Source organism: Anas platyrhynchos, chromosome 5 (genome assembly GCF_047663525.1).
Source record: "Anas platyrhynchos isolate ZD024472 breed Pekin duck chromosome 5, IASCAAS_PekinDuck_T2T, whole genome shotgun sequence".
In the NCBI taxonomy this organism is placed as follows: domain Eukaryota; kingdom Metazoa; phylum Chordata; class Aves; order Anseriformes; family Anatidae; genus Anas; species Anas platyrhynchos.
The window spans coordinates 50,024,264-50,040,037 of NC_092591.1; the positions used below are offsets into that span (position 1 = coordinate 50,024,264).

General features: G+C 36.6%; 1 protein-coding gene across 4 annotated transcripts in view; it reads right to left on the bottom strand.

Moving 5' to 3' along the window:
• The window catches only part of RAG2 (recombination activating 2), a 489,305-nt gene that overhangs the window by 147,776 nt on the left and 325,755 nt on the right, over positions 1 to 15,774 (bottom strand). The window contains exon 1 of one of the 4 annotated variants that reach the window (XM_072039038.1): positions 8,190 to 8,305. The exons of the other annotated variants lie outside the window; for them this stretch is intronic. The gene's annotated coding sequence lies outside the window, so the exon portion shown is untranslated. Of the gene's footprint in view, positions 1 to 8,189; positions 8,306 to 15,774 lie in introns of those variants that run through there. 4 annotated transcript variants of the gene reach the window in all.

The following is a 15,774-nucleotide window of genomic DNA, read 5'->3' on the forward strand; positions in this document are numbered from 1 at the left end:
AATGAAACTGTTAAATCATTTTGAGAGGTGAAGAGAGGCAGCATTTTCACTGGAAATGGTAGCTCCTGAACACCATGCTAGGAAAATACATGGTACTGCTCTATGTCACTAACTGTGTCACAGTTTTGCTGTAGAAAGGGATATGAACATGGCATGAAACAGTCAATTCCTGTCTGACATGAACTGACCTTCCAGCTTCTAGACACATCTTTGCAGACAGTCTTAAGGAGATTCAGTGGTGATTAGCAAAACCTTTTTAATTGGTTATTTAGCTGAGACATTCAAGCATTCCTGGAATATAAGGATATTCTCTGAGAGAACTTCTCAAATGTAGAATTAATTCTGAAGCTCAGCTGAGTATAACCTGGAGATTTTGATGATCAGTGCATGAGGCCAACTATTTCTGCTAAAACCTACATGGGATGGCTTGAGTTCAGGCTAATTTAGGAAGTAAACAGTAGCAGATGGGAGAAAAGTTTGGTGGTAGCAATGGGAAATTTTAACTAGTGGATTTTTCTTCATTCTTATAGGAGAGAGATGACATTTTTGGTGTCATTTAGCTTATAGATGTTATATATATGGTTCTCTGTTATTCTAGAACTTGGGAAAAGGGGATCATAAAATGGAAGATGGCCAACACTCAGCTAGTTTCTGGTCTGTCACAGAACAAAAAGCTGGAAAGACACTTTCAGGAACAGGGCTAAGGATGATTTTACATGTGGAGCAAAACCTCTTCATGAAAAAGAAAGAGCAAAGATATGCAAAATGTATCGACTTTAGCAACAGCAGGGAAAGTAACATTAACTTTCCAGTAAATGTATTTTTTTCTGCAGAAGAAATGAGTAATCATCTCTGGGTGACCATACAAGTAGAATATCTCAGTGTTTGTGAAAATTGCACATTCTATTGTACTTTTTAATATTATTAATATATATGATAAATCACATCTTGTCTATGTACAGTAATGACTTGGGCATTCCATGTCCTGTATACATTCCATGTATATATGTATACTTGGTACTTTCTTTCATATGGAAACATAGCAGTTAAACTGCATATAATATGCTATCAACAGTTATGAGTTTGTGTTAACTGAATCTCCTATGTAGCTTAAGCTGGAGTATGTTTTTGTAAGGTGTATTACAATATCCAAATAACTACACAGTGCAGCATAAATACAACCAAATCAATAGGCTCTGACTATTATTTGTGATGATATTTAGGGAGAATGTTATTTCCCTGGGAATTATTAGAGTGAGTGTGATGGATTGAGAGAATATTTCATAGAATCATAGAATATCCTGAGTTGGAAGGGACCCTTAAGGATCATCAAGTCCAACTCTTGACACCGCACAGGTCTACCCAAGTATTTGGCCCAGTTTGATGAAATTCAGAAAAATGTTACTTCTGTTCTTCTCAAGTTTCACTTTTTTTTTTTTTTTTAAATTTATTTATTTTTACAACTGATCCACTCTATCAACTTGATCATGCCTATTTCCTTTGCTGTGTTTTTCCTTGCTGCTATTTTTGTCTCCTACATGTCGATTATGATCTCATCCAGGCAAGACTGAATGAGTGTCTTATCCTATGTTTGTAAAGTGCTTAGTGCAATGGTGCTCCTTTGAAGGAGAAAAATAATATGAAGTCTAAGAAAATTCAGAAGTTCATAGAGACCTGTCTGACACAAAAAAGTTCGGATGCTCTTCAGGTCTATACTTAGTTTATGCACAGCAGCTCCTGCTATTCCATAGGTCTTTGTCTCCCAGACACATTAGTTCTCCTTAAAATATGCATGATCTCTGGAGTGTATAGCAGCCTCTACCTATTTTTACATTTCCACATGCCTTTATTTTTCTATGATATACATTTTACAGTTCCTATTGTACCTTTTGTTTTGAAAATGGGCCCTATGTGCAGGTGAACTGTACACTAATGAGAACCAAACTACTCATAATCTTGCTTCTCTGACTTAAAATAGATTGCATAAATCCTGGCTGAAATCAACATGCACTCAATATTTCTTCTTGTATAGTAGGTGACTTTTCATACGATAATCTTCTTTAATGGACAGATATAATGGTAACTTATCTTAAAGAATGACAGGTAAATTTTACTGTAAAAAAAAATCAATTTTCTTCCTCCAGTATTTCTTTTAAAATTTTTGAACATCATATAACTTAGCAAGAAATGGTCTAAGCCACTGTGATTAACATGCAAAGCTGTTTCTTAACAGTATTCACTCTTATTTTAAAAATGACACTGAGAGCTTAGAGGCCCTTGTTCTTAATTTTTAAACCCACTAATTTCATTGTGTCTGATACAAAGCAGAACATCTTTGCCATAATTACTGTATAAGTTATTTTTTTTCCACAAAGTTGTAATTTTCCTAAAATAAGCTGGACTGCTTCAATTATGTAAATCAAATATCTAGAGAATATAATGTCTGCATTGGAGAAACACAATAGAACTTAACAGGAAGCTAGCAGAGAGAGGGAGAGAGTGATGGGGAAGGCAAAAGCCCAAATGAGGATGTTTTTTTCAATTAGAACTGCAGCAAATTCTCTGCCCTGCTGGTAAACTGGCTCCTACAGCTCCTTGCTCTGCCAGGTTTGCTCTTCCCTTGGTGCCAGAGTGCGACCATTAAGATTGGCAGGAAGTCTAGGCTAAAATGAAAGCTAGTGTGCTGAGTTCAAGAGTGGCCGAGAAAAGCCTATGGTTTGCTTCTGGTAGTGTTGTTAGTGTGTACTTGTATTCAAGCAAATATACAGGCAGTTGTGCCTAAAAGAGCCAAGGAGATTATGATCCAAAATTTCATGTGACACAATTCAATCTGTAGGAGATGAAACCATGACTAGGAGATAGAAAAAGGCCATAGCAATGGCTAAAAAGTTTGTAAGTACTCAGAACTGACAGTATGTATGAAATGGCTGGGTCTAGGTGGTTTTGATCCTGAAAGTCCTGAGAACAGCTGACTCTTTCATACATACATCTATGTGACCTCTATAAATCTCATAAACTTGACTCGTATAAATCTATAAATGTGACTTCTGTAAATCCCCACCGTTCATGATACAAGACCTTCTCACTATAATTGGGATACAACCGGTTTTATTTACTTTTTTGTTGTTGTTGTTGTTGTTCCGGACAGAATAATCAGATTGAAAAACAGCTATAAAAATGTGATCTAACAACATTAATTCATATTATGAAGTCACTGCCCCTCTGTTTTTAATCCTAATCTTTGTAATTTTAAAAATTATTTACAAATTTCTTTTAAGCAGGTAACACACCTTCAGCAGAGATCTTCACTGTTCTCTTTTTGCTGATTCCCATTTATTTTTCTTAATAATTATAACTAATATAGAAGCCATTCAAGTTCAAGATTCATTCTGAAAATCCTTTCTGAATTTTTTCTTTTTCTTCTGATCATCATTGACTTTTGATGTGGCATAGAACTTGATTAAGTTTTTATAACCATTTACCTTGTTTGATTAGATGCTACTTGTTGGCTAAAATCAGTGTAGAAAAAGTTTTGCATTATGTGTGGGTGTTTTAAGCTGTTGTAGTATGAAATCTTAGACATTCAAGTGTTGAAAATGTATCATGATCTATTCTAATTATAACCATTTTCTGTGTCATATTGAAGCTTCACTTTTCATCCTTGAAATATTTTGTTTTGTAGTTTTGTGGCAGAAAGCATCTGGTCTGATTTAGCACTCTACCCTTTACTTGGTGATTTCCATGTTGAAATTATTCCACATCTTACAAAGGACTTTGTCAAAGTCTACAATGAATTCCAAATGGATTCTATTACTTGATTTGCTTGTAGCCATCTTTTTTTTCTGACATATTCATCTAGGTAATTTATGGTTTTGCCTTTATTTAACATTTCAGCTAACTAAACTGATGTAGTTTAATTGCTTTCTACTCTGTAGCCTCCCCCACCACACCCACTGCCTTTCCAAGAGATGGGCAAGATGTATAAATATCCCAGTAGTGTCATATAGATTCTGACTGATTCTTGCACTTATGTAAATTTCATTAACTGTTCCCTTGGACTCAGTTTCCTTTAGCATCCTACCCTGAGATTTTGTTGTTGTCTAATACTTTGTTCCTGCAGTGCCTCTTTTTTCCCAGGCTCTGACATTATTCAGACAGAAAACCTTCAAAGAAGTTATGTCCCAAAATCTGATGAAAAAAGTCAACACCACCAGAGTGATTTTCTTCTTCTTGTTCTAGCAATCCCACTTATGCTATTACTTTTTCCTCCTTCATATAATCCTAATTAAATCCTTGTTTGTTTTTTATGTCAATGCTTCTCAAATTACCAATTGTAAAATAATTCTGTCATTTACTAAGGGAAAAGTACTTTCACTCCAGCCAAAGCAACTGAAGAAAGAGAGCGGTTTGCTTTCTGCAGGGAGCTGCAGCAGGTAGACAAGACTGGATTAATGGCTGTTTCATATAAGCAAATATCTAGTGGGAAAAGTTTTGTGGGATGTTATTTGCATTTGTCCTATTTGTGGGTCAGTTGTGTTTCATTTGACCTGTTTTGGGGTGAAAATGTTAGGTGAATATTGACACCAAACATTCCTTGCATCCCTTACTTTGGTGGCTGTGTTGAAATACTATGTTTCTTATCATACCTGCAGAGATCAAACACCTTTACATAATTTTTAGTTCTAGCAAAACACTGGAGAATAAGTATCAGAGTCAGATTGTAATTGCTGACAGGTAGTCATCACTCTCTGCTTGTCATTGTAGGTCAGTTCAGGTTGGTGGCAGATATGTTTTATGCAGGTTGAAGAGGAAAGCATAGCAGAGATTGTGCATAACATGTCTGAGAGAAAGAAAAAAATAGGGTAACAATTTAAATATAACAGAAAAATACTTATGCTTTATCTGCATACTAGTAGCCATGAAGCACTCTCTCAAGTGTTGGAGAGAATAGCATGAATGTATATATTTATTTGTTTATCCATTTTATTTTTATATTGCCCAAAGCTGTTGGATTAGTTGCATGTTATGGTCACTTGCTAATCTACAACATATTTTGCAGGGTTTGCTTCCAAGATGATGTGATTTTATTAGTAGTTTAAAACTGTACAAGGAAGTGTTTCAGGGAAATGCTTTACTAATAACACAAGCATTTAGAGGAATAGTGGCATTCATAATGGCATTCAGCAGCATGTTTTGCAATTGCGAAGTTGAATTATTGTCATTATCCCTTAGCACACAAAACAGCCTTTAATATCTCAGATATCTGAATTCCCAGTATATAGAGGAAATACTCGTTCCAAGTTATCTCAATATATAAAAAACAAAACCAAAAACAACCAAAAAAACCCCAACCAAACCAACAACTTTAACTTTAACTTTAGCACAATCCCTATATGAAATAATAGGTATAATTCTGAAGGAAGCAACACGGTATGTTTTGGCTGTATTATTGCTACAGAATAACTAAAACCCACCATTTTTTTCTTTGCTAACAAATGAAGCTTTGGATAAGACATTATTGTCTTTGAACTCCCTTAAACTCTGTCAAAAAGTAGACTGAGCTAAACAGACCATAATTACTTCATTTACCACACACAGTTTCACCTGATTTGCTATGGACATCTGTAGGGGGACCTTCAATTATAGCATAGATAACAAGGTCCAATGTATTATAACTGAATCTAAGTACCAAAGAACATATAATAAAATTCAAGGAAAACTCACAAGAACTGCTGATTTATTTGTCCTGATAGATCTTGTCTCTGCTGTGTATTGTTGCTAACCAGGCTTCAACTAATTAAAAGTGTGAGAAAATGACTTTTTAAAGACCAATATTCTTCAATTTAAGAAAGGTAAAAAAAGAGTATATTTTAAAATAATGCTCTGAAAGAACTGGAACTGAATGAGTCAGCACAGAGCAACAGAGAAACTATGACGCAGAGCTCTAGATGCTCAGAGCTGTAGATGTTACTGCTCATTTCAAGAAGACCTGTGAATTACAAATAAGGAAATATTATTTCAGCTCAGAGAGAACTTGGGAAAAGCTAACTCAAGTTTATTGAGCCAGGTATAATGATAAAAGATGGGTGAAGCTGCAGCATCATTTGCAATTTTTCTTGTTGTCACTTGGGAAATTATAAAAATCAAGAGTTTATGGGATTAAGTGAGCTCATAGTATCAGTCCATTTTATGAAGAAACAAGCAAAATCTCTCAGTGGTATCTGGTGTAACTGGATGTGATTTTATGCACTGTTAAACAGTGTAGATTTTTTTTAGAAAGCTGTGAAAGCAATTTATCCATCATAAGCGACACATAAAACCATCTGTAGGCAGTTTTAGCGGTCTGCTTGTAAACCCTGAAGAACGAGGGCTCAAAAACAGTGGCCTAAGGATTGAGTAGTAACACAGTAGAAAACATGCTGGATTTAGAAGGTTTTTTTGTTGTTAATTTTAATATGGAAGTCTTAAGAGGAACTGCGGCTTAGCTCTGTCTTTTCATACTCCTGTCTTTTCTGCAGGTTAGACTTTTAGACATGACAATTACAAGGGGTTACTACTAATCCTTTCTGTTTCTTCAAATCTGTATGAAAGTATTCCCAACTGTTCCACATGGTAGGAATGTTAAGGCTGGAAGTTAGAGCAAAGTGCTACTCAATTAATAACAATTGAGTTGTCTTCCTTATTCCATTTGCACTGGTAATTCAGTAAAAGAGTTGTGATCTTTCAAGTTTACAGTTCTAGTTAAAGTCTCTATGTTCCATCAAAGCTTATGTAGCTCCCATTTTCTCAAGTTTGTAATCTACATAGTCAAGGTAGGGCTGACATACTGTGGTTCCTACACAAATAATTCCTCTTCAGTAAGGAACAAATGAAAAATAATTGCTGGAGAACATTTTCCATAACATCTGCCTCTTTTTACTTTATTTTCATGCACATACACACAAAGAAAAAAAAAAAAAGAGAGAGAATGTGGTCATGCAAGAATTTTCATCTACTTCCCCTGCCCTGTCCCCCTCTTTGTTTTTCTTTTATTATTTGTGTATAAAAGTAACTTATTACTTGCCTAGTCTTTTTTTTTTTTTTTTTTTTTTTTTTTTTTAAATCTGGATACTTCAGTGAGATCCTCATAAAAAGGAAATCAATCCAGCAAAGATAATTAGTCCATTTTACTGACTTGGAGTTTCTATGACTGCTAAACACTTATGAAAACTTATGTTTACTGTCATAGTCTCAGGAGATATGCATTTTTTCCCAAGAATTTCCTGTGGGACAACTATTGTATAAGCCTACTTGAGTGTCCTTCAGTGCAGTGTAAACAATATAATGCAAGAGATTTATTATGAAATAGCAATGCTGAACTGTTGTGATTTCAGACCCTTTAACAATTCTGAGGCTTTTCAAGGTCATGCATCACACAATGTTTCATCTTGTTTGCAATAAAACACTGGGCCAGGAACTACCCAAACCACACTACTCTTCTCTGTATATAAAAATACCAGTGCTTTTGAACAGATACTACTCTCAGATGAGGTGTTTTTGAAATGTGAGAATGGAATCAAACAAATGCTTCTAGGTAGGAGGTGGCATTCTGCTGAAGTAAGAGAGACTGTCCTTGAGTGGCATTATAAACATGTCCTGGTGGGACATGGAGCTGCTGCTGCAGTCAGTGCAGCTCTTCAAATAAGGTGGTCATATCCAAGGCACGTGTGTAAGTTTTATTAGCAGAACAGGTGGGACATATTTTAACATCTGCCCCTTCTTATTTACTGATATCACTGGGGACCTGTTTTTGGAATTTAAAGTACTAGATCCATGGTAATTTGCCCCTCTGTGTTTTATATGCAACTCTGAGGAAGAAATTGCAACAAAAAGGAGAAATGAAACTTATGTTTCATGAAAGACTTCTCTCCTTCTTATGCTCGCAGATAGGAACATCTTCAGAGTCAAATGTACCTATTTGGAGATGCTCTATAGTAGTCTGCTTACTTCTATTCCCTGCTGTACTTAACAGTCCATAAAGAACCCAAGAATCTGTGAAAGCTGTGTCTTTCTGAAGCCTCTCACTCCCTGTAGCATGGGTTCCTCTGATACTCCAGCCCTTGACTCTGTCACCTATGCACAGCAGATAATAAAAAATCAAGATGCCTTTCTAGAAAAGTCATGGCTCACTGATCTCATTAGGAACATACCTTATTCTTTCTCAGCAGATCCTTTGGCTCTGGCACTTGAAGCTGTTTGAAATTCTCTGGCAGCTCAGGAGGGAGGCTGAATAGCGCGATATTTGTTCGCTCCTCATTGCCAGTCTGACAAGTGAACAGCAGTTCACCAGAGTTCAAACATCTGGCAAACAGCTCGCTGCTGCTCTAAGCTGTCACACATTAATAAAGACCAATTGTTCCGTCAAGAACATGTTGAGAAGTTTAAAGGAGGAGAAGAGCCAAGGGGAAACGTGCTAATTAAAAGTATCTATATGGAGCTGTAGTGAATAAAAGATGATTAATTTAACTTTCTTAAAGGTAAATCTATGTTAGGGGATCAGACAGGAACTTTGTTTAGCCTAATTGAAGAGGAGCAGAGTCTGCCACCCTTACTCCTGTTGAATGACACTTTATTTGATGGGTAATTCCATGGGATCCCACCAGACTCTAATATGGATCTCTGTGGCTGATGTTCAGGGAAGACTGAAGGGCACATTTTCATAATAATTCCTCTTATAACTTTAAAATGTACTAATCTACTTCTGAAAGACGACTGAAACATATCAATCCTCTTTGTTCTTGTCTTCAGACTCTTGTCAATACAATATGCATGCAATATTATACAGAGTATTGGTTTTAAAAAATGGCTTAAAAAGTCATAAGTGGAGAATGTTATAAGAAGTGCGCAATTTATATTTCATGGACAATTCATGCATTTTCTATGTCAAGAGATCTAACATTTGCCAAGACTTCCCAAATATCAGTTTTCTGCTATTTTCAGATACATGGCTTTTATACTGAATTGCAACATTAATTTTTAAAGGAAAATCCATAACTCTTTTAGAAGAAGACACAATATTTTAGCTTTTAATTCTATATCTCCACCCACTTCTCTTCAGAACAGTTTACAAAAGAAGAAAAATCTTCATTAGAACTATTCTTCTGTCTTTCCTTCAAAGAGGATGAATTCAGAAACATCTTTACTTCATGAATAACCTTATAAAACATGCTGATGCCTTAAATGCAATACCAGACAAAGTCCATTCAAAAATTCCCTTGAATTTTGCCCCTTGAGAACAAAGAATAGTGTCTCTCACCCAGGGTGTGCTTGGACAGGAGGAAGAAGAGCTTTTTTCTCCTGCTTCTGTAGAATGGGTGTGAGAAGTAGGGAAGTGGCTGGAGCTGCTGGGCTGTGTTGGATTTTAACGATCACCCTACATGAACAAAGATGTCTATTGTCTTTGGTAGGTGCTCACAGAGATCTGGTAAGGGACAGTGGTACCAGTATCACTTTGCAGCCTGCTGGGCTGGGTGGATGCCTACTGCTTTGCACAGAGAGCTAGCCCTGGTATTGAGCAACTAGAAACAACTTTTATGCAACATATTTGAATAATCAGAGGATTCCATGTGGAAAATGAATGTTTGTTGGAAACCAGAAGTGGGTAAGGTATCTCTAAACATTTGGATCATGATCTGAAACCCTGCAATTGGTAGGAATTAATATTTTTGACAGTTAATGGTCTGTCTGCAGGCAGTTTTGTTGGGAATAAGTTTCACATCTTACAAATAGCACAATAAGTCAGCGCTACTGCCAATTAGAAACTAAAGGCAAGAAAAGACCTACAATAATGAATGAGATTTCTTAAGAAGCATCACATGAAAACTTACATTATTACTACCTTTGTGTGCTACATATGTATTCTTAAATGACATTTCCACAGATTTTTTTAAAGGCATTTTAATATAAATATATGGAATTAGATCTGAAATATTTTTATTCAATTGATTTTTTTTTCTCTGTCATTAAACTGAGACATACTATTCTGCCTTATGAGTGATTTTTAAAATCCCTGTCCAGATTCCTTTAGGCTCTGTGAGTCAAACCCTCCAGGTGACACCTTCTGAGGGTACAACTATCAGCAGCAGGCTATGCTTGTGAAACAGAAATAATCGCTTTTATAGGTGCAATTTAGAATTTAGAAAGAATTTAGGAACTCTTCACATACTTACTATTTTAGCCTATAAAATAACAATTTATTTACTAGGTTAAAAAAATATTACCAGATTAAAAAATAATGTCATTGATGGGCCTGACATGATGATGTCTGTTCTTTTGCAGTGGACTTGGACATACAGTATCAGGATACACTGATGAGATCAAGCAATCTGAGGATACCACATAACCAGCATGGACTCCTAGTTGTTGGATATACATGTATGAAGCCATAGTTCCAGTCTCCCTTGCAATGTGCTGTGCAAGGACTAGTCTATCCTTAGATGTTCACAATTATTTCTCCCAACTCATGAATTTTCCAGGTCTTGTGCCACATGACAGGTCACAGAATCGTGTCTTACAAGTCTACGGCCAGTACAAAGGTAAGAAATCTGCCTTTAAAACTGCCTACCAAATAGACAGATCCAACATCTAAGAGCTTAGGATACGCTAATATTATGCTAGCCTTCCTGTGAAAGATTTTCACCTTAGTGCCTTTATTAAGGACAATGAAGTTTGTCTGAAGAAGACTGAGTGATAAAAGCACTGCAGGATATGATCTCAAGTAGTGGTCAATGTTGTTATAGACCATATCAGACTCCCAGTTCCAGAACTGTAACAGCTCAGGGTCACCAGGAGCTCTGTGCTGGCTAGGAATGAGCATGGAAAGCTATACAGGTAGGACAGAGCATTGGCACTGCAGAGCTGTACTGCAGCTTCTCCTGTTGAATTTCAGTTATGAGATGCTTTTAATTGGACTAGAGTTTATGCTGTCACTGGCATGAATAATTATTGGCAATGCATAATGGTAATAATAGTAACTGTGCACCTTCACAGTTGAATGGTGTCTTTGCTTCCTGAGAAAAGTCCTCTGACAAGGCAGGAGAATTGTGTTGCTCCAGCCCCTGTTAGGCATGGTCTTGTAGAGCATGACACAATGTGTTCATTCCTTCCAAAATTTGGTGATATGATGGGGTTAGTCAGAGAGGGATCCCAGACACATCTGTGGGCAGTTGCCAGACAGAAGCTCTTGCCCTGACAAGTCTGGGTTCTGTTAGGCTGAAAATACAGCATAGGTGGCATGCAAACAGATGCAATGTTTGCAATTGGAAAGAGTACAGGAGCCAAGTGACCATACAAAAGGTGTGAAACCCACCTTTCATTACTAATACACATGGACTTCAGAGGCCTTAGGAATGACAGGCCTGTTTGTGATGAGGCTTAATCTCCTTCAACATTGTTGTCAGCCACACATTTTACAGCAGTCTACCTGCCAAGAAATTATTGCAGCCAAGACTAAACAGGGGTGACTCTTTGCACTGTGTTTGTCATCCTTGGCCCTGTGGTAATCAATCCATCTGGTGATTGCTGCAGCTGGTCCTCTGCATCTATTCAACAGATTTTTGATGAATTCCTGGTTGAAGATGAAGTGCTTACATGCAGAAAGAAGCATGCAACATTTCTTGGAGAGGCTCTTAGTCATCCTTCCCATTGCTATCCTTGTCTCGGAATTAGCATATAAGAAAGCTGCATGTGGTCTTAACCACTAGCTTTTGAAGGTGTTTGAGATGAATGATGGAGATGCTGCTGGGATGAGATGGGGACACAGTTGTTCCAGGCCCATTGGGAGAAAGAAGCTGCAAGTTTCTGGCAGGCGAGTCCAAAGCCTGAAACACCCATGTTACTCATGCCTCCCTCTGTAGGCACTGCTATGATGCTCCTGTGGCAAGATGTGGTTTTGGTCACTTTGTCCCTATGGCAATCTTGGAAGACTGGGTTGCAGAAGAGGGTATGTAGACCTTGTGTATCTGTCTATCAAATGGAAACAGCACTAACTTCATTACATTGTGAGAAGAAATGTCTAAATACATCAAATAATAATTAAAATTGTGCTATGACAATAGATGTCATATTTGTACATAAATACTTGCTACAGAGTAGCCCAGATGTTTATCACAGTGCTCCCATTTCACTTTACCTAAATGTGAAATATCATTTAAAAATGGGGATTGAAATTATTACAAATTGTAATTTACTGTTTAGCACATCAGATAGATTGTAGTTGAGTGATCCATTTCTCCTCATTTAAAGTTGTAAATTTGTTACCTTGAGTTTCATCTCCCACTCAGCAGTTGTAGTATGGGTGACTTAGCTGCAGCAATCTTTGCTCTATATAAATGCATTATATATATTATATAATATATACAATATTTATATATATATGTATTTGCAAAAGCAAATGTATAAAATTAATTTTAATATGGCAAACTGACCAAAAAAGGCACAAAAGTAGTGATGCCTTCTAAAACCATACTGCTAAGAGATCTGTGGCAGACTTGAAAAATCTCAAAGATTTTTCAATAGTAGCTGTACTGGTAGCACCAAAATTCTCTGGTAAATTACAGTGCATCATGGTTTTATGGGACTATTTCCCCCCTGGCTATCCTTGAGTTTTTATAGAGTCTTACTAAGTATCCTGCTTATTTACAGTGCTCATTAATGCAAGTGATGGCAAAATAGCCTTCCAACACGTTTCACAATGTTATTGCTATTAAAATAATGTCTTTGCATTTTCTGATGAGCTGATTTTGTTCAGTGCATCTAAAGGAAGGTGTAGGAACAAAACATTAAGTGCATGTTAAAGTTACTCAACAGCAGCAGTCTTCTGAAATCTTGGAAGCCCAGTTCTTTATCTAGCAATAACAATGTTGTAGATGATGATATAAAGTTCCTCTGTTGTATTTACAAGGTGATTATATACAAGTGGCCCAACACTTTAGTACACTATTTATTTCAAAATGCTTAATCCACAGCTTTTGGAGTGTCAGAAAATATATTTAGCACAGCAGAAAACAGAATTTTAATATTTAAGGCATAGAAAGACTATAATAATACTACTAATAATAAAATAGTAAAAGAAAACATGTGAAAAGATGAAATTTATTCTCTATTATAAATGAATGAGCCTACAGATTATCTTCTACAAAATCAGCACTGTGATGGCAGCCTCATGGTTTTATTATGAAATTACTCTTATCCTCATTCTTGAGACTTAATTTTGCTATAAGCTTTAAGGTTCTGTTATCCATCATGAATTATTTTAATGCATGACTTCACATTATAAATTTGGGAGAGAAAAAAGGAGAAAAATATGGCCTGTTCTGTATGTATGTTTGATTCCACCTTGAAATGTATAAGTGAAACATGGGAAGCTATTAGTAACCAGTAATAAATTTAAAGGATCGCATTAGTTTTAAAGATTTCAGACTTGGCAGAATGTGTACTTTCAGTGTCACAAAGCTAGAAGGAAAATCTGTGGCTTGAAATCCCAAAGTATCATTTTTTTTTTTTTTTTCACATAGCAGCGTTTAAGAACGGCATCTGCAGTTTGGGGAAAGGCAACCATTTTGTTCAAGATTTCCAGTATGTAAGCCTGTATTTCTCTAATATATCACCCTATAGAAAGACATAACTTTATAAATTCAAGATTGCATAGAAAAGACCTGTTAGTAATTGAAATCAGGGAGTCAGATCTTCATCTGGTAAATTGATGTAGCTCTGGTTATTTCATTCTGTAACATTTACAGCTTAGTAAAACAATGGGGAATTAAAAGGTGAAAATTACCACTCTTCTAATTGTTCATGATTTCCTCTAGCAGCATGGAAACACTTATAAGTAATAACTGTACCAAGATACTTTGCTGTTCAGTCTCAGCTAACGGAAGCTGATAACAGTTTTTTGGATGCTTCTAAATCAAAGATATCAAAAAGCACATCAGGTAAGAAAGAAAGTAGAAAATGAAACAGAGATAAGAAACTCTAAACAATTTCAGATCTACACACACATTATGTACTGGATCTAGTAAGACTAACCCCACAGATAAAAAGTAAATTGGAAATAAATTTGGAAAGCCAAAACCAAGATGAAACTTGGCATGATTATTTTGTGAGAAGTATGTGTGTGTTTATATTACCCTCCCTTCCATCCTCACTCACTACATAACAATCAGCAACAGGTATCCTATAAGATTTAGCATATTTTCTATAGAAAAGGAACAACATCTTGGTAAGTCAAAAATCTGTTAAGATATGCAGGTAGGGACTTAGGTATGTAGTCATGCTCCAAGTTCCGTGCTCAGTGATATTTATTTATTTATTATGTCACCATCTCATCTAATACTGCTGCTCAACAGACACAAGTTTACTGATTATCATTTTAAATAAATTGTTTTACACTTTCATTATTGTCTCAGAGATTCCTGGCCTCCAATTCTCCTTCCTATTCCTTCCCCATGCTTGTAAAAGTCGTTGGCTTTGTTACATACAGCAACGACATACATTTATATCTGTGTGGCCTGGCAAAATCCCTGATGGTGACCAGGGAGGCAGAACTGCTGCCAGCAGGACCTGTTCTCCTCTTGCACCCCTTTTCAACCCACTCAGTCTTGCACTTCCACCCATGTAGTTTTCTTATCTTATGGGAATGTTGAATTACAAACTGACTGTGTGTGTCATCCTCTTTTAATTGAGGGTATGAAATCCCTTGGCAGGAAGCTAAGAGAATATCAACTGTTGAGTATTACTTTTTGTAAGCTTTTCCTGGCTCTATTCACATGAAACAGCAGTCAGATTTTGTACCCATCATTTTGGTGAACCCTTGCATAATACTTCCCTTCAATGAAATCATGTGAATCATACTTCTTGAGAAGATGAGCTGGCACTCAGCTCTTGCAAGCAGTAAATGCCAGAGGGCTTAGTGCTTGCTTCACTACCAGGGGAGGATCTGCATGTTCTCAGGTGCATCTGCATTGTGACTCCAACTGAACGGGTTGGTGAGGACTGCTATGCTCTACCATGCCTTGGAAAAGGGGATTTTAGGTGCCTTATGGTCTGCTAGTGAAATAAAAATAGCACAAGATGAAAACCTCCTCCTCTTACAGTGTAAAAAAATATATATATTTTAAACTGAGTGTCCAGTGCCACAAATATAAACCATTAGGGGGACCCCCAGTAATACAGAAACAGTTATAAACAGATATGCTGCAGTATTCTTATATTACTTTCGATGGAGGCATAACCACAGCAGTATATCTTACATTTTTAATCAATTTTCCATTTTACAGCCTTATTTTGGGAAGCAGAACTGGAGTTCTGTGTAGCCATCACTCCTGTGCTGTTGAATGTCCTGTTGGATTTTCTTTGCTGTAACAAAAGTCATAACTAGTAAATGTGTCATGCTTATTTGCTACTGACTGATATGTAGCTGTTAAGCATGTTTTCATATAGATGAAAATCTTGGAACCCTATTACACTGTAAGTAGGCAGAGAAATAGCTTCCCATGCCTGAGGAGTGTGTGCTGTTTGCAAAAGCTCCAAGCCAAGTGCTCTGCAGTTATACTGCAGCCCCTCAGCTCACACCTGTGCAGTGTGCTCAGCCCAGCAAACTCTGATACACCAGAGCTGGAAATTAGTAAGGCTGAGGGATAAATTCCATATGTAGAAAGAAGCTTTAACCTCACAGAAAGTAAAACTGCCTGAAAAGCTGATGCACAACCTAAGCAAAGTCCAGCCCAGAACTTGGAG